Here is a 16,060-nt window from a genome sequence, read left to right on the forward strand (position 1 = left end):
GCACCACAATACTGAACTCGAGGATTTGACCGTCTTCCCTGGCTTGGCACACGGTACTTGGCCAAAGCAGATGGACCCTGAGGATGGCCCAGCTGAGACCCTGAAAGCACCAAGGGTAGAGGTGAAACCAAGGATGCTAGAGTCCCCCAATCTGTGGGCCTTTGCACACAGGTGAGCAAGAATGGGTTATAGGCAGGCAGAGGTATGTGCAGGTCTCCTCAGCCCCCAGGGTGGGGACAGCAGTACCCTGGTCAGTAACCTTCTGCCTCAAGCAGCCTGGCCAGCCCTGGAGGAGCAAGGTCAAAGGTATGGCCAGGTGACCATACTGGGAAGCAGAGATCTAAAGGAAAAGACCATCAAACTTGGGGCGAGAACGGAAGCACAAATTCAGAAGGGCTCTTCTTGGACAGAATTGAAGTTTACGTTGTTGAAACTGTAGGTTTACGAGGAGGTAGACATAAGAACGGATGGAGAACAGAACTGACTCTTGCAAAGCTGGAAACGGAAGGGCTCTGGATTTCCTGCCTGCCCGGCTGGGGCCCCCACTGCTAAGAGAGGAATCCTCAATGCTAGGTCACTAGGAAGAGAGGGCTGCCTCTTTCACCTTTCTCCCCATAGTCCAGAGGACACGGTCCTTAACTTTGCTAAGCAGCATAATTACAGGTGTCAGTTCCTCTGATTCATTTCCGTGCCCAATGACCACGCCGCTGGGTGAGCTTTTCATCACCCCAGGAGTAGGCACACACAGTCACAACAGGAATGTTTGTTGAATGACTAAAGGAAATGGGCAGTAACGGATTCAAAGCGGCACCTGCAGGCAGAGGCTTGCACTCCCGCCCCCCTAACATTTTGGGTAAACAGGGCTGTAAATCCAAGGACTGCTGAATCTCTCTGGTTCAGGTTGAATTCTAAACAAACAGGTCTCTGGTCTGGTTTCACACAATTAACGGGCAGTAAAAAGATTTTTGATTTGTTTGGTTTTTTTTACAATGAAAATGTACATACCTTTGTGTATACACAGACCCCTATAACATAAGTTTCATTAAATAATATTGCCACACTAACGAGAGGCATGTGTATCTACAAGTATAAGGGAGTTTTACAGATGTTCCTTGAAAGATGACAAGATATTTCTTTCCTTGTATATTTGATATATTTCATATTTTTTTTAAAGTAGATCTAACATTTTCACTTACATGAGGTCCCGAGAGTAGTCAAATTCATAGAAACAAGATCCCTGTCAATTCTCTCTGGATTTTTAAGGTACAGAGTTCTTTTCTGGGGCAATGGGGTGGGTGGGTGGGTGAGGGGCTCATCTAAGGACCAGAAGCCCCAGGTCTGGCCCAGGAATGATGCTTCTGGTGTATGTGGGGGGTCACCTCTCAGCAGGCCAACCTTCTAAGCATGGAAAGACTCCGGGATGGCCAGATGGCTCAGTTGGTTAGAACATGAGCTCTCACCAAGGTTGCCAGTTCAATTCCCACATGAGATGGTGGGCTGAGCCTCTTGCAACTAAAGATTGAAAACGGTGACTGGAGTTGGAACTGAGCTGCGCCCTCCACAATTAGACTGAAGGACAACAACTTGACTTGGAGCTGATGGGCCCTGGAGAAACACGCTATTCCCCAATATTCCCCAACTGAAAAAAAAAGAAGAATGGAAAGACTCTGGATGGTAACAGAGAGCAAGGAGCTCGAGATCCCCCAGCGCCAACAAAGGCCGTTAGGGTGCGCGCGTGCGCGCGCACGCGCGCACACACACACACACACACACACACACACACACACACCCTGTGAGCACCGTGCCTGTTTCTGACTCTCCTCCAAGTTTCACTTTGTGCCTGCAACACTTTTCCTTTCCAGCTCTCCAAGCCAACGTGCTCGCATGATTTACACACTCCAAGAAGTTCTGTCTCTTCTGTGACATTCCCCGTTGGACATGACGAGCCCCTTGGCTCTGCCCTCTCTGGACAGGAAACATCCCAGAGCTCCATACACCGCCCCAGATCTGGGCACGTCCTCCCTCACTTCATGCCATGCAATGCACACATCTTGCCCCTGACTCATGGCCCAGTCCTGCTTGATGTACAGTGTTTTTTCCTGCAGGTTGTCTGACCCACACTCGTGTGGGTGTTTCTCACTGGCAGGACGTGACAGGGCGGCGAGGGGCCCGTACCTGACCACTGAGCCCCTTCTGTGTGCAGGCACTGTGCTGGCAGCTGCAGTTTGGGACCACAGAGCTTGACTCTGAGAAGCAAGGGCCGTCTGTACAAACAGGGGCTGTTTACCGAGGTTGTCAGATGGTGGTGGCAGGAGGGAGAGACCCCATAGGGGAAGACTCCCTGACCTGGCCCACTGCCACCAAACTTCCCTGTCACGGCCACCACCCTGCTGCCCGCGCGGCAGTCTTTGCCCTGTCTGCACACTGGGAAGAAAGCCTGCGAGAGGCCCACAGCCAGAGTCCACACGCTCACCCTCTCCCCAGCCCTCTGTGATCATTTAATGGTTGGTTTCATTCAAATAACTCAAGGTAATGCAAGCCAAGCTGCCCACACGATGCTAACAGCGATATATAGATTCCCCTGCATTCCTGTGGGGAGCTCATGTAATGGAATAACGGGAGTGGAGAAGGGCAGGGCCGCTTACAGACCAACAGGATAACAGGGGAAGAGAAATAAACTTGGGGCGGGGGCAGGGCAAGTAAGAAACCAGCCCCTGGTGGAGGTGTCGTAGGGATAGGGGTGGTGGGGGCAATGGGTGGGGTGAGACTCCACTCGCCCTGGAACCCACCCAGCTGTGCTGTCCAGGCCCTTGGCTGTTCGTCCCAAAGGGCCTGGTGAGGCGCTGCTCGCCCAGGAAGCCTCCCCTCCCCAAATGGCTTGGACCTGCCAGGGCGGTGCCTGGGTCACCCTAAGTCTGCGCCAGGACAGATGTCCCAGGGTCTTCTTGCCACTGAGTCCCCTCGTGACTTCCTTGATCATAATTATAATCGCCTTCCTGAGCTATTTCCTAACAGAAACTTCAGGGTTCTCGACGCACTCGTCCTTCTGGGGTGTAGAGGAAGTAGGTTTGGGTTCCACACACAGAATGGTTGCAATCACTGACCTGTTTTGCTGGAATGCACGGTAGTCGAAGGTCCAGCCCCACCCCTGAATGCTCGGCAGACCCCTTGTCATCTGCTGGCGAGGCTGTGGAAGGGAGTCCAGCTCCAAAGGGGGACTGCAAACTGGATGCTTCCTAAACCTGGGATCTGTGGGGCTTGCACAGCTGTCGGACGGTTCCAGGCGGACGCGCCTTAGGCCTTCCTCTCATCTGGCCCATCCAGAGGTGCCCAGGGAGCTGAATTCATAATTCCCTGCTCTCTCCCAGCACAGTGCTGACCTTGCTCTGGGTCATTCTGGCTCACCATCACGTACCCTGGACCCCCCTCGGCGAGTCCAAGCTGGGCCCCCCAAGCCCCTCTACAGAGTTGTATTCTTGATGGCCTCTTTGGGCAAGGAGTCTTTTAACTTCTGCCTCTTTGCAGGTGAAGAATTGGAGACGCCTTACCATCTGGGAGCCAGTTCTCCAGGCTGTGGATCGTCTCGGCTACTGGGCTTTCCTTTGAAGGCTGAGAGATGTAACAGCTTGAGAGACTGGCTGGGCGGGGGAACTCACTAAACCTAACCCCTCACCATTCAGAAGAGGACGCCGAGGACCAGAGAGAGGAAGTGACGTACCCAAGGTCACACAGCCTGCTGAAGCTGGCCCCACGACCCATATCTCCTGATTCCTGACCCAATGGTCTTTCCAGTGTCCTTTCTACAGATCCCTAACCCAGCCACAGGATTCGGTCAATCCACGTGAGGCAACGCAGCCACACTGCTACTAACTCAGAGCATGAACGCAGCAGCCTCTGCTCCTCGGATGAGAAGCTGGCCTTACATGGAAATATTAAGAAAGTCAAACACGGTGTGTGTGGGTGGGGGGTGGGCATAACGCTTCATTGTCTCTCTAAGCCCTGCCCACACTCGGAGCGTGCCAGTTGGGCTGCAGGAAAATGTTGTGTTCATCCACACACTCCCTTTCGCCAGCCCAGAGAGAGGCTTCTGCTGGAGAGGGGAGGAAGGGGAGAGGAGAGGGCCTTCAATTCAGAAGATGGGGACACAAACCCTTAGGTACAGAAGTCTCGGGAAAACTCCTAGCAGCTTCTGGAAACAGAAGGGAAAGAGGCCAGGGAAGAAGGGAGAAAACCAATGTTGGGTCACATACGGCCCATTGCTCTTCTACATCCCTGGTGCAGAAATGGTGAGAACAAGGCAGGACAAGTCCAACATCACTGTCACAAGAGCCAGCAGAGAGGGGCGTGAGGGTCCAGACTCATGAAGAAAGAGCCACGCCGGGCACCCCGTGACTCCTCATGGAATATGCAGTGCCTGTGCCCCCCACCCCCGGGGGTGACATTCCCCAGGACTGTCCTCACCCCCTCCCCACCTGCTGCACAGCTTCACCAGGGGCCTACAGCTGAGGGGAGTGCAAGACAGGCAGCCTGTGCTGCCCCTGGGGTCTGACAGGCTCCCGCATCAGAGCTGCTTCCCTCTAAATGTGAGGGCTGGCGGCTGGCATCCCAGGTCTCTGCTGAGCTCAGTGGGGATCTCTCTAGTGGGCTGAGAGGGCCAGCAGAAAGGCTGAGATAGGTCCCAAGGCCGGTGGGTAGGGATGTCACCAACACCCAGACCCAGTCAAGGGACATGGGTAACAAAGCCACGGGCTCAGACTCTCTCCAGAGAGGGAGGTGGTATGAGATTTTAAAAAGTTCTTCTGAAAGATATTTCCATAGGATATTTCCATATGGTGCCTATTTGCAACTTTCCCTCTCTCTCTTTTTTTTTTTTTTTTTTTTTTTGCACAAACTCTACTGCGACGCTAAAATTTCCCATCTCCTTTTTTTGTCGTCACCAGCAAATGCCTCGCCTCCTGCCTGTCGCATGGGTTCGTTCATATCACCCTTGGCCCAGCGGGGGACCCCGCTGGCCTTGTCTCCCTGCAACTCTGACCTTTCTTCGTCACCAGCCTGCGTCCAAGCTTTACTCTCACGACCTTTACCAAGGCCTAAGAGCCTTTGGTCCTGGCACACAAGGAGACTGGGGATGATGGGTCTTCCTTCCTCGGCCCAAGACAGAGGCTGTGGCAGAAGGTGCCTCCCAAACACTTTTCCTTTGGAAATCTGGATGGTTAGTGATCCGTTAAGAGCTGACGCCGGTCAGATCCATGCAAGTTTGAACCCCAGCTTGTCTAGTTTCCAGCTGCTGCTCTGAGCCGTCCTTCGCTTTCTCAGCTACAGAACCCAGAAAATAGTAGTATCTCTCTCACGTGGTTCCTGGGAAGCTACTGGGAGGGTAAAATGAAGAAATGCATGTCGATCACGGATATTTAGCACAGTACCGGGAACACTGAAAAAGTGCGATAATATTAACTGTTATTGTCATGGATGATGGGGGACAGTGGTCCCTCCGTGGCAGGGTGAGCCATTTCCACTCATTCAGTCCTCGGCTGAGACGGCAAACAGCTGCTTCTCCGCCTTCTGGATAACAACCCTAAAGAGACTCGAGCACGGCTATTAAATCGTCATTTCTGTCCTGGGGCCAGCCTCTCTCTGACTCCCAAGCAACTGTGGACGATGCTTTACTTGGGGAGAGGCGGGAGTGGCTGTCTCTCTCCTGTTGTGAGTCCTCCCCTCTCCCCAAGTGTCAAGCTGATGCCCTCACTCTCTCCCTTACCAGCTTTATCTCTCTTTTTTTTTACTTTCTCATTTCATACATTCATTTGTTTACTGTCTGCTGCTCCTACTAGAACGCCAGCCTCAGAGAATGTGTCTATTTTTGCTCACGAAACACATCCTCAGCCCCCGCACGCTGCCTGGCACACGGACACCCACATTTTCGTTGAATAAATGATCAAATGAATAGATGCGTTTAACTTTTCTACCACGATCTTTCAAGGACCAACTGAAATGCCACCTCCTCCAAGAAGCCTTCCTTGAATCCTGCCTCCTCCACCTTCCCTTCACACTTTCTTGCCCTCTACTCATACTTCTTACCTTGTTGAACCCAGAAACTTAGCTCTGTGTGCACAGGGCACCTCTGTTACCAGCCTGAGAGGCTCCTTGGGAAGCAGGGGGCTCTGAAGGACTCAGAAACGCTTGGTCTGAATCCAGGAATGCGCCTACAGCCACAGCGTGCGAGCTCAGGTACGTTCCCTACACCCTCACCCTCCATGTCTCAGTCTTCTCACCTGGAAAATGGGAACCTAACACCCACCTCCCAGGATTTAGTTCTCATCCCCTTTCTCTCTCACTAGAGAGACACATGTCACCTCGGTTTGCGTCTTGCTCACAGGGACAGCTCACTGCACGTTTGCTGAACTATTGAACCATCACTCTCCCCGCTGCTTATCTAGGGCCCAAGTGGCATCTCCGAGAGGGAGAAGGCCAGAGGAAGCACCCAGTAAAGTCGGGCTGTGCCTGACATTTCTCTCTAAGGAGACGGAGGGAGGGTGTGGGACCCACAGCGTCTTAGACCTGTGAAGGCTCTGCCCCGTCGTCTGGTGCTATAGAGACCAGGACGGTGCCACCCACAGAGGCTGTGCCACCCAGTCAGCATCACCCTTGACCAGGCGCAGGTGGTTGTTGGTGTGGGACTATTTAGGCTCCATCTCCTCTCCACATGCCAATGCAAGGATCCTGTTATTATTAGTTTTTAGCAAAACCCACAGGCAAATTTCAATTTCCTGGGTCAGCGCTCTTTATTTAATTATCGTTGTAGGAGACTAAAAAGAAAACCTTGTTTTCCTAAAAAAAACCCAACACAATATGACCTTTTAGCTCCAGCGGAAACACAGTATGAATGAGAACTTCCACAGGCCAACAAGGGAGGCTGAATGGAAGCATCAGCAAAGCTGTGCCCGGGTAGCACCAACATTCCTAAAGGGGGGCAGGAAGTGCCCCCCCTTCCTTCCCTTCCTGTTGGCAATCTCAGCTATTTTCCCTGCTTCAGCTAATGATTTTGAAAACTGCATTTTTCGCCCCCTTCTCCCTGCGAAGCTCCTTTACACCTTTCCACCTGCCTGCCAGCCACCTCAAGGACACCAGGTTGAACTGCAAACACGGCAGGTGCAAAGCTGGGTTCATCATCTCTGCCTTCGCCCTGACCTCCTGCCAAGCTGTTCCTCCTCGAATGTCTGCCAAGTCTCTATCTCTAATCAGTCGGTCTTACACTTCCAGAGTTACTTTGACTTCTCCTGGATGTCTTTCCACTGGAGCCCCTTCTCTCCTTTTCCACTGTGACTGTCCTAGGTCCCACCTTCTTTCCCTCCTCCCTGGACCCGTCTTCTGGCTGACTGTCCCATGTCTGAAGTCGTCCTTCTAACATCCATCCAGGAGACAGCTGCCAAATAAATCTTCCTCGTCAATGCATCATTGCAACACCTTGAGCGGCTCCCTAACGCCTACCAAACAAATGCCTTAGCCTAATATTTGAGGCCCTCCCTGTCTCTAGCAAACCTTTCAATCCTGCTTCTCTCCGGCCATTATCCTCATATACCCTAAACACCAGCATATTTGTTAAGCTCCTCAAGCGCCATGCCCTTTTGCAAAGTACTTACATTTCCCATTTCCACATATCAAAATCCTCCCCACTGCTGTCGGTCTAGCTGAAATGTCACCTTTTCCTGAGGCCAATCATTCATTTATCGGCAAATATTTACTAAGCATTTATTCTGTGCCAAACACTTCCTGACTATTTCAGCACGTGCCCCCTTCTCTCCTGTATGCTCATAAACATATTCAAATCCCTCGCTACATTGTAAACTTCCTAGGGACAGGGCCAAGGTCTAATTTATTTCTAGATTCCCCCCAAATGCCAGGCGTTCAATCATCTTAGTTGAATTGAATCAAGGTTTATGCTGTCCATGGTTCTGATATCGTGTCGTTTCATTCTCCTCGTTGTTTTCTTTTTCTGCTTAACTATGTGTGACCAGGAAGAAGTAAAAATAAACTAATGATACTTCTCAGCAGCTATAAGCCTGTAATTATGCTTAACTCTCAGTTTTCCATGCCACTGGCAAAAGAGTGGTGGAGAGAATCCCCCACCAGAAGCATCAGAACATTATTTCCCTCAGTCCTTGGCAGGTAGTGGACAGTTTATAAGGAACTGACTGGCCTTTTCAATTCTGTTTGGATGGTCAGGTTGTTACGTAGGATTATAGTCTCTCAGTAAACTAGCCGGGTCAGAGGGATGGAAGCGGAGATGGAAGACTGTGGGAGGAATGTACTCCTTAACGAAATGTCTGCTCTCTACAACCTCACAGGCAAGACTGGACAATGAGGGCCTCACAGGCACCTGGGCTGTGTCAGCCCAGCTCCAGGGCTCGGCCAGTTTCCCTCAGATGACTGCAAGGGTAGAGTTGTCCCAGCCCCAACAGCCCACGAATAGGGGTCCAGAATAGGTTTTGACTTCAGGACGACGCTGCTGAAGTGCCACGGGGACCGAGGAAGGTTCTGGGATGGAGCAGGGCTGTGCTTCCCGTCTTGCTGTCCCACCAGAAACCGCTGGATACAAATCCAAGGAAATGCGGTTTGCAATTTTGCACCGATAGTCAGACAATGTAGGGGGAACGTTCCCTTCTTCCCCTTTGGAAGCAAACAAATATCACATGCGGTGATTCGGCAGCTGCATTAGTTGGGGGAAATTGATGCACATTTCATATGTCAGGGAGCTGAATCCCAGAGAATGGAGCCAGCCTCCCAGAAAATGGTTTCTTTATGTAGTTCCATCCATTTATTGTTTGATTGGACTTTCTGTATATTAAATTCCAGCTGTTCTGCCGCTCATGGGTATTATGATGCGTTGGCTCGGTGGGAAATAATGAAGGTGATGGGATTTTACAGCATCGCATTACAAAGGAGGCGTCCCCAGCCTCATCCATCTCTCCATCAACTAGCTGGTGTGTGAGGTGGCACTTATATTAAAACGATTTTTCTGATTCAGTTTAATGACACTCATTCGAGTCCTGACACCGGGAATATGATTACACGAGCGAGATGCAATCTCGCTCCATCCAGTCACGGGCAGCCAAGGCTGAGTAACCTTCCCTCCTCCACCCCACCTTCCCGCCCGCCATCATTTGCATTGAGCTGGGTGGAGGCAGGTGGGGGCTGGGGAAAAGAGGCCTATCCACGTTCTGGCCTTAGACAAGCAGGCTGGATGGAGGCAGGAGCAACGGACCCCATGTGGAGGCTAGGATAAGGGAGCCTTTTGGTGGAGAACTTTGGGGCTCAAAGGCCTGGTGGTGACCTCTTCCTCCCTTGTCACAAGTGAATCCCCGTTAGAAGTCGGTCTGAGGTCACTAGTGCACAGTCCTTCCAAAAGAGACGTTGGGGGCCTGGTTTCTACTTCCCAGAAAAGAAAAGCTGACGTGAAGAACACCAGAAGATAGACATTTAGGAGAGGAGCAGAGCGCCAGGCTCCTGGAAGTGGCTGGTTGTGTTCAGTCACCTGCCTGAGTTCAGGGCGTGTGGGACTCGCAGGTAAGTCTCTGCTCCTCTCCCTGCCTGGGACGGGCCTGCAGCCATGACGACACACGGCCCAAGAGCCTTGCATGACCTGGGACAAGAGCTCCCTCCTGGGCGAAGCAAAAACACAGAGGAGAGAGGGAGGACCAGGCTGCCTTGTATTTATACTATTTTCAGGCAGAGTAATTGCTGCTTCTTCAGAAGAACCATGTTTGTGCTTATGGATGTGTTTAAAGAGGGAAACCCAAACAAAACAAAACAGACTGAGAGAGAGAGAGAGAGAGAGAGAGACTGAGATGGATTTTGAAGATTCCGGTGCAACGGGCGCCAGCCTGGAAACCCCTTTCCAGCAATTGCAGCAATGTGAATGGCTGGCTCGGAAGACCATTCTAACATGATGTCCCTGGTGTGAAGTACCTGGAAAGCGCGTGTCCCAACTGTATGCATGCTTCTCTCCCTCCTCTGCCGCCCTGAAGCCCTCCGCCAGCCCCTCTGCTTAAGCAGCTACCACAGCCCCCGACTCAGCCAGTGGCCTCTCTGTTTCTGAGCCAAGACTGCCCCCAGGGTGGTGTCCAGCCCTCGGCAGGCACTCGGTTAATGCTGCCTGGCTTGAAAGGAAACCTCGATCCAGGCATAGATGCAGCCCAGCCCTGCTCACAGACGTCCATCCATGCTCCAACTCTGCTCTTGGGCCGGACATCCAGGCGGGCTCTCAGATGCCCTGGGCCCTGGAGCCCTCTGGCAGTGCCTTGACGCCTCTCGTAAATGCTTCTCCCAGGAGTGGAGAAGGTCTTTAGGGCTGTGTGTTCTGGGCTGTCGGGAGCTGGGGACACTTTTCGCTGGGGAGCTTCTTGTTGCCTCTACCTTCACATATATGCAGACTCTGTCATCTCCCCCACCACCACTGCCACCATCCTCGGTCCCAGCCACCAGCATCTCTTGCCTAGGTGATTGTGGTAGCTTCTCCCTACCATGTATTCACCGCCCATCACCCGAGCAATCGTTTTAGAGCATAGGTCAGGTGACTCAGAACCCTCTGGTGGCTTCCCGTTCCCAGCAGGTTAGGAAACGGCCAAGGGCAAAGTGCTGGCGGTGATCGCGAGGGCCCAGCACAGCTGCTTTCCCCATTCCTGCCCCTGCTCCACCAGTAGAACCTTCTTGCTTTTCCAAGACTAGCACAGCAAGGATCCGGCTCAATGGCCTTTGCATTCAGTGTTCCCCAAGCCACCCACGTTCCTTCAGGTCTCTGCTCAAACGTCGCCTTATCCGAGAGGCCATCTTGACCTCGAATAAAAGAGCAACTCCCTTTGCTCCAACACCTTCCACACTCACAACTCCCCTGTAGCACATCCGGCTTTATTTTTCTCTATGGCATGAACTGCTGTCTCGTGGAATGTATTTATTTATCAATTTACTATCTGGTCTCCTCCACTAGATCAGAGACTATCTTTTTTTTTTTTGCTGCGGCTCTTTTCCCAGTGCCTAGCAGCTATTCAATAAACATGTGTTGAATAAATAATTGAATGGAGGGAAACTTCATGGGTAAGGGTCTTACGTACGGTTCCCTTTCTGTTCCTCCCTGGCCCCCAAGTCTACAGCGGGGAACATGGCCAAGTAACCCAAAATAGTGAGGGACAAGGGTTTAAACTTCCCTTGCAAGAATGCCCCAACCCTGCTACGGCTGCCATCACAACGAGAGAATGCCATGCCTGGCCTTCTCATCTCTGCCCTGCTAACACAGAGGTCCTGCTTGGCTCACATCTAAATAGCACTTTCATCGGCTCCGACACTGGCCAGGAAATGGTCAGCAAATGATAAAATTGAAGATGGGTAAGCTGGGGTAAGTTTGGTCGCACAGATATTTACTGAGGCCTACTACACACCAGGCCCTAGCGGATCACACAGTGACCTTTGGCATAAAGTTCTACCCTTGAGGAGCTCACATCCTGGGGGAAAGACACATCAAGTTAATAAAATGTGGCCATAGACAAGACTGAGGTCCGCAAGGGCAGCGGTGGGAGGCAAGGGGACGGCCCTGAGCTTCTGGAGGGCGGGGAAGGCCTCCTGGAGGAGCTGGGGCTGGGCTGAGTTCGGAAGGATGGCGGGAGTTAGCAGGACACGGAGCAGAGTGTGAGGTAGTCTCTGGAGAGGCAGGAAGAGTGAGCAAAGGACTTTCTTCTGACCCACGGTCTATTTACTGCTCTTCCCACCCTTTCTTGTTGGGGTCCAAAGGAAAAGAAGTGAGTCTCGTTCAATTCATTTTGTCCATACCTTACACTGGGCTGACGTGCAATCATAGGGCCTGTATATTCTCAGACCTACTGTGCTGCCCTCCACAGTAGGCACTCAAATGTTGAGAGGATGAGTGATTCCTTGTAGGGATGCAGGTCTGTACCCTCCCTTGGGAATTTTAGCACCAGAGAACTTAAGAAATGTCCAACCAAGAAAAGACCTTGAGGTCGTTCATTCCTGGTGAGTGCACTATGGCCAGATCCCGCTGGGTAGGGACCCACCACCTTCCGGGTGGGCACTGCTGGCCAGCGTCCTGGGCCAGGGCCCTTGGGAGTTGGGAGGGGGGTTGGTGGGTCCCAAAGGCAGTGGATGAAGACGGAGCCAGCATTTCAGGAACTGAAGGGTAAACAAAAACAGGTCTCGGACTGGCTCCACTTCTGGGGGAGACTGGTCAAGCACCCCACTTTGTGCTGAGCCTGTATTGATCTCCCTGACTCTGCTCCCTGTCTCCCCACACCTCAGGCAGGCAGGCCCCTTCCAGGATTATGTTTTAAAGGGAAATGCAAATAGCCCGGAGGCTGCTTCGCGCTCAGAAGAAGTAAAAATCAATTCTGTTTTTGTTAAAGTGATTTTTGGACACTGTCAAAGCATTCTCATCTCAGGGCGTGGGGTGACAAATAGGCTGCCGGTGTCAATTATATAACCAAGCCAACCGGGCAGTAGCGGGCCAACCGGACACAGCAGGAGCGACGCTGCCCTGTGTCCTTCCCAAGCCCAATGTCCCCTCCCGAAAATATCCAAGAGGGCCTCATCCCACCCAGGCCTGGAGCTGGCCCTCGGTGGCCCTCCAGGTACCGCCCTCTCTCCCCCCCCCCCAAAGCTTCACCCACTAATTGGCTCAGGCACCAGGTCAATTATGATACCAAGCACAGTCAGAGCGAAGAAGGAAAATCTGCTTTGAAAAAGCCTCTGACATATAATACATTCCTGAACTAAATTCCCCAAATAAGATGTTAGTCTTATTTAATATTGGGAGTTCTGTGTTATCCCTTCTCTCTGTTAACTGAGATAATTGAGGATTTATTTTATTTATAGCATCAATTATGAGCAGAGAAATTAATCCTTTAATGGGGCATTTGGGAGCCCAACTGTCAAGGGGGCATGAGGGAAACGTGGGTTGAGCACAGGCATCTCCCCCCCAGCCCAGGAAGCCCCCCCTCCAGCCCTGGTGGTGGCTGGGCTGTTATTGTTCTGTGTGCTGAAGGTATTTTGAGATATTAAATACACGGGAATAATTGGCTCCCCCTCCCCAAGGACACCTGAGGAATTCATCAGCGAGTGCTGGGAAAGCAGGCAGAATGGCAATTGGGTCAGAAGAGCTACCTTCTTCACTGGGCACATGGCCCTTGGCTTGTCGGTCAGCCCTGCTCTGCAGAGGAACTGAAGACCGTCTCTCCAGACTGGAAACGGAGCTCGGGGAAGGATTAGGGTGGGGAGGGACCGGAGACAGGAAGAACTAAGTGTCTGCTGGGAGCTGTTGGAAGCAACCAGACAGAACGGGGAACATGGCAGAATATTGGCCCTCGGTATTCCACGGCCGCTCGGGGCTCAAATGCCAGGAAAAGTAAGAAAAAGACAGGCTTTCTGGAATGGTTAACAAGCCTACACACTAGCCAGTGAACATGTTCAGGACAGAAGCCAGCCAAGGGAGACGACAAGGTTTCCAGGGCTGACTTGGTATGACCTCCGAAAAGAACAAGAAGACCCGGTGAGGGCTGCCCTCCTCTCCCAGGGGGCCAGGGCTGGGGCCGAGCACAAATCTTGGGTCCACCCTAGAGAGAGGACGGGAAGGTCTGAGAACACTATCAGACGAAGCAAGGGGAAAAGACGCCCCGCTCACCTTGACCTATCCATGGAAAAGCATTTTGCCAATCCCCAGCTATGTATAGCCAAGCAATGAGCCTGGTGATATTTCCAACTGGCAACTCAGGTCAAAGTCAAAGCAGCTCAATTGGGCATCGGGAGACACCGGCCAGGGCGGAGGGGAAGAAAAAGCCTGCTTTCCCTTACTTACGAGGTTACGGGGGACACGACTAAAGGCCGAAGCCTTTTGTGCACACGAGTTTCTCCTCCCTGAGGCCAGACATTTTGATGCATGGGGGAAGGAACGGTGAGAGGCCCACGGTTGGGGGAGCCACACTCCTCTCGTGTAGGCACCCTTCCCATCCTCCTTGCCTTCACTTTCTGGCAGAGACCCCTTGCTCTCACCTAAGAAAGTAAATGTGAAGCGAAGATCGCCCATATCCTGCTGCTCGACTTGCCCCTGGATCTACAAGGTGAATGCCAAAGGAAACCCGTGGTCTCCCCAGTAACAGCAGAACACTGAATTTGCTAGGAAAGCAGCCATTCATTTGAAGGCAGTATTTCAACATGCCAGAAGGAAATGTTTTATTTATAAATTCCCCGTGTGCCTAGAACGGTGCCTGCCATGTGCTACTTGTGGCACAGATACTTTCTTGAATAGCAATGTGACTCGAATAGACTCTGATACCCTGAGGCCATAATAAAAAGCAGTGACTCTGAAGTGCTGATTCCCACCTGTGGGCCCTGATGGCATGGGAACAAGTGGAGTGGTGAGTGAAAAGGGAAAGGACACTGGACGGAGACCGCCAGACTGGTATTTGAAAATCAGTTCTGCCCCTGACCCGCTATGTGACTACAGCAATTTACTTAACCTTTCTGAGCCTCTGCATCTACAAAGGTGTATAGAGTCTGTCCTACCTTGCAGGCCTGTTGTGACGACTTAAACAGATAATAGATGCAAAGTGCTCAGCGCACTGCTGACGTATAATAGACACATGTGTGCTGCTCTACTACTAATAAAAGGTTGGGCAGGTGGCCACTGAAGTTGCCACTTATGTCCTCTGAAACAAACCCATTTGAACTCTGACCCCCATGCATCTCCCCATGGCATTCTGAGGCATCACTCTGTGTCATGCGTCCCACCAGGGGGTACGTGAGGACGCTGGACAGTTAGGGCCACATCAGAATCGTGGCCATGGAGGTCCTGGCCAGGAGTAGGCCCCCTTCAGGAAAGGCCAGGCTCAGCCAAGAAGGGGCAAATGGGCCTCCATCTCCTGACATGGTGGCCAGCTCGCTAATATCCCACTGTGCTCAAAAGCCCACATCTCCACCTGAGCCAAGAGAGACAAGGTCAAATGACCAGCCATTCTTAGCCACTCTCAGTGGGACTTATTTGAAGGAGTGTGTGTGTGTGTGTGTGTGTGTGTGTGTGTGTATGGGTGTGTGTGTGTATGGGTGTGTGTTGGAGGAAGGGGCAGGATGGCTTCTGTAAAGGGAATGCCCTCATCAAATGTGGCCTTCACAAATGGACAATGACACCGCTTGCTCTCCCCATTGCTCCCTCCTATGTGTCAGAATGACACATGTAATCATTTTATCAGGTCCCGTCACTTGCTCAGTCATTCCCAATAAACACATGAAACACTACGGCAAAACCAACGCCAGCCCCACAGGGTTTCAGCCAGGAAAAAATCGAATCACCAGGACGCCACCAACTGAATTGTCAAAGACCAAATAAAAAGCTTCACGAATTCTCCGTCAGCAATATAACGCTTCCTGGGCTGAGCAAATATAGACCCAGCATATGAATTGTGAAGGGGGTTTGCATTACCTTCAGTGACTTGTAACATGAAGCAGAAACCCTAAGAAATACATGTCTCCATAAAGCTGCCCTCATTGGCTTGAATCCATTGGGGGCAAGAGTATAATCTCCTTCCTGAGCCCCCTTCCTCTGATGCAAAGTTCACACCCCAGCACCATAAACACATTTCTGTGACCTCAGCTGGAGAGGCAACTTCTGAGAGATGGAAGGGACAGCGTGACCTCCTGTTGACAATATTGTTACATCTGTATCTGGCCACGTGACTCATTCAGACCATCTTGCGATTGCCCAGGTAGGCTGGGTCATTCAATCACAGTGGGGCTGAGAAAGGAAGACCACTCCTCCTTTGGTGAGAAAAACAACGGGGGTGCCCTGCTTTTCAGAAAACCCACGTTCAAAGTCACTTACAGAAAGTCTGCTCGGAGCTACTGAACCCTTGAGCATCTGTGGCAGCAGAAAGGAAAAGTAAGGCAAAACAGCAAACAGCTTACAAATACACTGCAAAGAAGAAATGCAGGAAGGATCCAGAAAGAGGGTTCTCCGTGTCTTCTGTTAAAGGAAACCTGTACCCTCCTTACGACACTCCCCAAACTT

The 16,060-nt window shown here is 51.7% G+C and overlaps 1 protein-coding gene across 3 annotated transcripts in view; it reads right to left on the reverse strand.

The window, feature by feature from the left end:
• KCND3 (potassium voltage-gated channel subfamily D member 3) overlaps positions 1 to 16,060 on the reverse strand; it is a 199,490-nt gene that overhangs the window by 174,711 nt on the left and 8,719 nt on the right. The window lies entirely within an intron of this gene.

Source organism: Rhinolophus sinicus, chromosome 7 (genome assembly GCF_057876585.1).
Source record: "Rhinolophus sinicus isolate RSI-liver-muscle chromosome 7, RSI-T2T, whole genome shotgun sequence".
Taxonomy (NCBI): Eukaryota; Metazoa; Chordata; class Mammalia; order Chiroptera; family Rhinolophidae; genus Rhinolophus; species Rhinolophus sinicus.